Below are 7,147 nucleotides of genomic sequence, written 5' to 3' on the forward strand. Positions count from 1 at the left end.
ACTAACTGAATTAACAAGCATGGCGTCAGCGCGCACAAGCAAACATGAATAGATCACACTCGATGACCGCAGACAACCACTGTCAAAACGCTGACGTGAGCAAGCGCGCAAGCAGCGACCGAAGTGTCATGCGGTCTATCGCTTCAACGAAAACTGAGCGGAAAAATCGCAGAGCATACAAAGGTAAGAGGCGTGTGGAGATCGCTTTTAAGATAACGGTGCGCGCAATAGCCCGCATCCGTGCAAAGTACAAGTACGCAGTTGCTGGCAGAGTAGAAGCCGCACCCCTCCCTCCCGCGCTGCCTTCCCGCTTTCCTCCTTTCGCGTGGGAGATTGAGTCGCCAGTTCCCCTTGCGCCCGGTCGCAAGATACGCATTTGGTGCCGCAGCTTGACGTCGCCTCCCCTCCCTCCTTCCCGTCCCCCCACTGCCTTTCGCACGACGGAAGACGTAGCATTTGCTCTCCGCTGTGCGTTCGCTCTCCGTGAAAGCACGTGTCCCTGGCGCGCTTTCACTCGCACATACAGCATACGGCGCGCGGCGACGATATCGCCCTTGGATTGTATATGGAACCTCACGGTGACGACGACGGCGACGGCAGAAATGTGCTTTTATTGCGATAGCAAACCCATATAATGCTATCGCAATAAAAGCCACCGCCTGATGCAGCCACTCCAGCTGTTTTCATCGACCGTTCGCCGTGCGAAGGTTGCGTGTTTGATGACACAGATAACGCATCGGGGTCCTTTCATATCATGCCATATATGCTCTTTGGCCTTTCTTCTTGGTGGGTTCGGATGATATTTATCTACACAAAACAATTATTTGACGACAAATCCTACTGTATGGCAACAGGTTTAAGTAACATAACAACGAATGTCACTTTCGAGTGTGAGAAAACACATTTTTACTGTACGCTTGCAGGCTTCACTGTATGGTGCCTTCACCACATCTTTTCAGCGTTCACGATAAATCACCTGCATACTCCGTACCGGAAGGCGATATGCTGGAACAAAATGCCACAGAAAGGACTTAGGCACGACTTCCGAAATGTTTTTGACAGCAAAGGTACATTTCTGCTGCCGTTTGTTGTGATGGCTGGTCGATGCTTTGCACACCGATTCCGCGGCAGTCGAGGTATTGTGTGGTATTGAAGAGACAGAGTGCTGTGAGGTAACTTGCTGAATACGTACATCAGTCGTTACTTTCCTTCGCTGCGACTATAGCGACTGCAGCAGCAGCAGTGATTTATGTGCAGCAAAACTAAAGCGCGTGGGCACTGCAGCCCTCCGTGCAAACACTGCGTAGCATGGAAATAGTAATCGTTTTCCGCGATGGCTTAGTTCACAGCCTGACATTCAAGCTCCGAGTGCAACATTAATCCTCTTTTTTTTTTCGTGCCTGCACGTGCATCCACACTGTGCCAGGTTCAACAAATTTACGAGGCAAATCAACTTGACAATTATAAACGTGCCTCACTCGGCCAACTACGGTAAACAAAAAACGCTGCAAACTGCTTTCACTGCTTAAGTCTTTGCGCCTTGTTTTCGGATACGCCTTGACTGCGTGTGTTCTCGACAATTTGCCAAAAATCCAATCTTTAGTTCTCAGATGTCGTAACAAAATTTCAAAGGAATAAAACATATCAATGCTGAATATCGACTAGCGTGACAAGAAGACTTAGAAGAACAGCTCGACAACGCGTCATCGGACTTGCCGCGGATTTCTCTCAAAACAGCTTCGCTGCATGACAAGCCAGTCAACGCACGCTGCCAGGGCCAACGAGAAGAGACACCGCCAAAAAAAATAATAATAACCACCAGAATGTCTATATACGAGACCAAATGCAACGCTTTACACACGCGTGCAAGCAAAACTAAAGCCACCACCATTCTTTCATAGCTCGCGAAGCCCGCGGTAACCGAACGACAGGCTTTATTTTTTCACGTCCTCGGAAGAGAGAAAGAAACAGCCGTGAGGAGCACCCGACGCGAGCGGGCAAACTGTCTCACCCGATCAAACTAGGCTTCTCATTTTGAGGCCGGAAAACCGGCGAGCGACGAACGCAAGAGCAGTACGTAGAAGCAGCGGCCCATTTGATTTCATGTCTCAGCGCGCGTCACGGCGCTCCCAGCCAGGCGTCAAAGAGAGGCAATATACGCGCATTCAGTGTGCGGAGCGGAGGTTCAACGGTTTCTGTGAAGCCCGAGTGGAACGTTGGCGGCGACGGTTGGCAGCGATAACTTGACCGGAAGACGACGCCGTCCATGCAGGAGTGGGCGCGAGTACGAGTTTAGCATATATGTGTAACGAGCGACACAAAGGTATCTCTCATGGTGCCTGTAAGCACCCCGTCATTTCTTCCTAGAACAATGGAGCGTTGTTCTGCTGAAAGAATAAACAAACATTTGAAGACAGATATAAGGTTTGAAAGATAGTGCTAGAGCTCAAGACCTCAACGAAAGTCACACGAATTTCGTATTGTACCTTGAACTTAGATAATGTTGAGATATTACGTTTTCTTTTCTTTACGTGACAAGGCTACAGGGCTGTAGACAGCCGTGACGAAGGCTGCACGCAATAGTAAGCGAGGACACAGATCTGTAAATGCCGTGTATTGTTATAGCAAGAATACTGTTTTGATAGCTTTCGCAATGTCATATCCAAATGCAGTGGTAATCTCGTGGTCTTGACAATGCTTCTTTTTTATTGAATTCTCGGCAAGAAAACAGAACTTCTTACCCCGAATATTGCAGATGGTTTGGTTAGACTGCGCCCCAATGCCAAATTTTTAGTAAGCGCTTCAAGCTACCGAACCAGCTCCTCCAGTAACTGTTCTGTGTGTCATTTAGCGTTACGAGAAGCCCTATATAATGGTGGCAGGTTGCAAGACGGTGCAATAAATCCAAAAGTTGCAGTTGTCCACTGGATATCTCTGCTGAGCTGGTGTGTTTGACCTTTAGAAAGGGTTTTCTAATAGTGCTAATGTCGAATCAAATAAAATATTCGCAAGATTCTGGCTTCGAGTGTCAAATCAAATGCCGAATATTTCCTTTAGGAAAATGGAAAAAAGAATGCACTTTAGGAAATCTGCAGGCCAGCCTATACGCTGATCTGTAGGCTGACGTGCAGAGAGAAGAAACATTCTTCATCGAGTAACTAACTGCAAGATATCGCAAAAAAGTAACCATTCAATATTTCCAACAGAAATTAATTATCAGGCATTTATGGCAGCCTTGCATTACATTCCCCCCCCCTCCCCCTCCCCCTTTTCCTTTCCTTTTTTTTCACTCGGTAGTAACTAAACTATTCTCACCCTGTACTATCTGGCCACAGAATATTTGAAGGTTTCAAATATCAAATTATCAAATAGAATACGACTCGAATATGAAAGACTATACGACTCGTACTCGATTCGAAATTTCGAATATTTTCACGCCCCTAATTTTTAGCATAGAGGAAATTAACTGCTTTCAATTATAATTCGTAAATAATAAAGATGAAACAAACACCAAGGTTACTGGGCTGAGTGACCGCGGTAGCTCGCTCTCCTCATTGTATTTGCAATTCTTCCTCGCGAGTATTTTTTTCTGCGCCGAAGGTCCGCTCATACCGGGATGATAGAAAGCGAGAGCCGTGTTCTCCTGCCCATAACGTTTGCCTCTTTCTTTCTTTATCCACTTTATTTTTTCTATCCCTTCCCCTTCAAAGTGCAGGAGAGCTTCGTGCTGCCTCTTCCGGCGGCATTTTCCAGCTTGTCATTTGCTCATTTTTTCTCCATTTCTATTTAATGTTTGCAAATATAACAACAGCAATAACAACAACGTTTGTAACGATAATAATGATCAAATTCGCTTTTCAAAAAAATTATTATCCATCGCTTCTTCTCTCGAGAAAATTAGATGAAACGTAGTCTAAACTTTCGGTTCATTATGGAGCGACGTTTCCGTCCCTTGTGCCTATTGAAAAATAGCGCAGCGGTATCCAGTTACAACTAACCAGCCTCGTGTTAACTAAAGATGGAGTATCACACCCAGAGAGAAAGGTCAGAAGCACCTGAACATGCGCAGAACACAAACTCGACTATTGCTATAGGTCTCCCTCATATTTAGGTGATTAACGGCAGCATGTTTACTCTCTTATGGGAAAAGAGCGCTCGTGAGAACCTACGTCTACACGTCTGCCACTTTCAGGACGTGCACGTCTGTGCTGCGCTTGAATCGCCTTCGACGAAGTCGGCATGCACAGACACGGCTGCTGAAACCGAGAAATGGCAGCTCGCCGTGTCGACGGCTCGGCGTGTCGGAAGAGAAGGAAGTCGCGGAGATGACATTCGATTCCGACACAAGTGTCGCCGACGCCGTCTTCTGCCGGATTCGCGCGGCAGGGTATTGTCGACGTCTCATCCGCCGACTCTTCCTCTTTCTGACGTGTCGGGATAAAGTGCGTCTTCCCTCACTGCACTGACGAGGGTAAAAAAGAGACCAAGCTGTTTCTCTTTCTTACTTTACTTTTGTTTCTCACCGTTGACACACACACACACACACACACACACACACACACACACACACACACACACACACACACACACACACACACACGCACACGCACACGCACACACACACACACACACACACACACACAAAGAAAAAAAAATGGAACAAAGTGGGCAGGGCGTGTTTGAAGCAGCAGATGGTTTAAATCGACGCTGCGAAATCGGAGTTGCACGCAACAAGGTTTCAAGGCAGTGACAAAAACGGCACGATCAGAATTATTGTCAAACCTAAATACGTCTCAGCACTGCAGCAGGTCACAGCCCGACTTGGAAAGGCGACTGCGCCATATATGTCCTAATGAGAAGCTTATATACACCCGGTGTGGTTGAACTTCATTGGCTTTAATAAGAGCTCTCCACGGGGAAAAAAAGAAAAGAAAACAAAGACGAAAGATTCACCATTTGTGACACTAACAGTTGCAGTTGAGCTGCCGCGTTCTATAAATTTCGAAAGAATGAAAGCAACATCAATTACAACTGCGTATCTAAGGCTGAAAAATGCTCAGCGATGTTTCTTTTCATTTTGCACCCTACTTCAGAAAAAAAGAAGCGCGGGGAGAGAGAGAAAGTGACACCTGGACGGAAAGTGAAATGATGATTTCCCCCAGAAACTGTTCCTGCCACTGAAAGAAAAAAGAAAAACTCGAGGTTTAGGGGGAGGGGGGCAAAAGGCACTGTCTTCTCCACGCGCGATTGGCACGTCGATCGTCGAGTCGTCGCCGCCGCCGTCGTCGTCAGAGTAGCATCACGCGCCATCTTCTGTATCGCTTCGGCGCTGTTCCGCGTTGTAGAGCAACTCATTTCACCGCAAAGTGTGTTCCCATCCAGAAACGCCTCGCCCCATCTACAACACCGCGTCTTTTGTTTATTGTTTACATTATACTTAAACGCCGCTCAAAAGAAGAAGAGGGATAGCGGCAAATCTAGTGCAACGAAGCGAGCAGAGAGGAAAAAGAAAAAGTAGTACTGAGAGAAGGAGGGAGGACGGACGGAAAATGACGCGAGAAAGAAAGCAGAAAGGGGGATTCGAGAAAAAGCAAGTGCTCGAGGAGGCAGCGCTCCCGCAGCAGGATCGCACAGCCGCCTAATGGCGTGCGAGAGCGGCCCCCGTCCGCGAGTGTCAGCGGTGGCAGCGGCGGTGCGTCGTCGTCTCGCGAGCACCGCCGCCGCCGCCGCCGCCGCCGCTGGTGGTGGCGGTGCTGCTTTTGAAAAGAGTTCGACAGATGTCGCGCGACAGGATACGCTTGGCATAATGAGCCGAAGAGCAGCAAGCCCCGAAGCCGAGCACCCCTCGTAGCCCTCGGCCCGCCCCACCTCCGCTCACGACTGCTGCTTCTTCTCCGAAGCTCGTCGCCGGCGTTGTCGTCAAGACGAGCGCGCACGTGCTCCTCTCTGCACGGTCGACTCGGTTTGAGCCGCAGGTCACTGCATCGCTGATGCGGTTGGGAGTCGAGTTAACCGCTGCTCGGCAACCGGGCCGGTAACATGAAAATAGTGTGGCGCACCCGGCGTGTCGCGGTCCCAGTTCTCGTCGTCTTCCGATGAGGAGCAAGAAGAGGCTGTTCGCCCCTAAGTGCCGGCGGCGGCACATGCGCTGCCGCGTGCGCGCCAGCTGCAGCGCGACGCGCCTGTTTCACGCGAGCGGCGCCGCGCGCAAGAGGATCGCTCCGGTGTCGTGATTTATACGGCGAGGCGGCGTCAACAACCACAACGGGGCAAGAAAATAGGAATAGTTGCGGGGAAGCGACCCCTCGAAGAGCACGTTTTTACGGAAAATAAAGCGCTGCGAGCTGGTGGTGGCTTCCGACAACCCGAGGCCTGCTTAGCATGGGGCGCGCTTAGCATAAGACCGACAAGTTACAGAGCGCGCTCAAAACTTCGAGGTCGCGGTTATACAGCGTCGCGAACATCTCCTTATCGGAGCGCTGATCGCCCCGAAGATCCTGGCCTCCGCGCATTGAGCCAGGGGTATACCTAGCCATGCTGTCAGCGTCTGAACGATGTGCGTAGCACGTGATCGGCTGACTGCTTCTATTAAATTAGTGCATACAGCTCCCGACCTTAGGCTTAAATTACGCACGAAAATATGATAGCAGAACAAAGTGGCTTCTGAGGAGGGTTCAGCATAGGCGAGTTTGAATAGAGACGAACCGCACCCGAAAACCAGCGGCGTGCGAATATTCGAAATTTCGCATACGAATCGAATAGTCTTTGCTGTTCGATTCGTACTTGATTCGAGAATTCAATATTCGAGATTGTCGAATATTCGATTCTGTTCCAACGTGTGGGGCGCGATGTGGAATAACAACCGTTAATAAATTGAAGTCTCGAGAGAAATACCTGAGGGGTGTGTGAATATTCCGAATTCCAAATACGAATCGAATAGCCTTTCCTATTTGATTCGAGAATGCACTATCCAAAGTTGAAGAACATTCGTTTTGTTCTAATACTGCAAGGAACAGCAGTTATCCCAGTCTACCGGGAAAAATAATGATGCAAATGAAGACTCGTCTTAATTATTCTGGTGCAGGATAACCGTGGTTGTTGCTCCAACGATTCCAACGAACAAACACATGGAGGACTGTCACTTATG

The sequence above is a fragment of the Dermacentor silvarum genome, chromosome 1, assembly GCF_013339745.2.
Source record: "Dermacentor silvarum isolate Dsil-2018 chromosome 1, BIME_Dsil_1.4, whole genome shotgun sequence".
In the NCBI taxonomy this organism is placed as follows: domain Eukaryota; kingdom Metazoa; phylum Arthropoda; class Arachnida; order Ixodida; family Ixodidae; genus Dermacentor; species Dermacentor silvarum.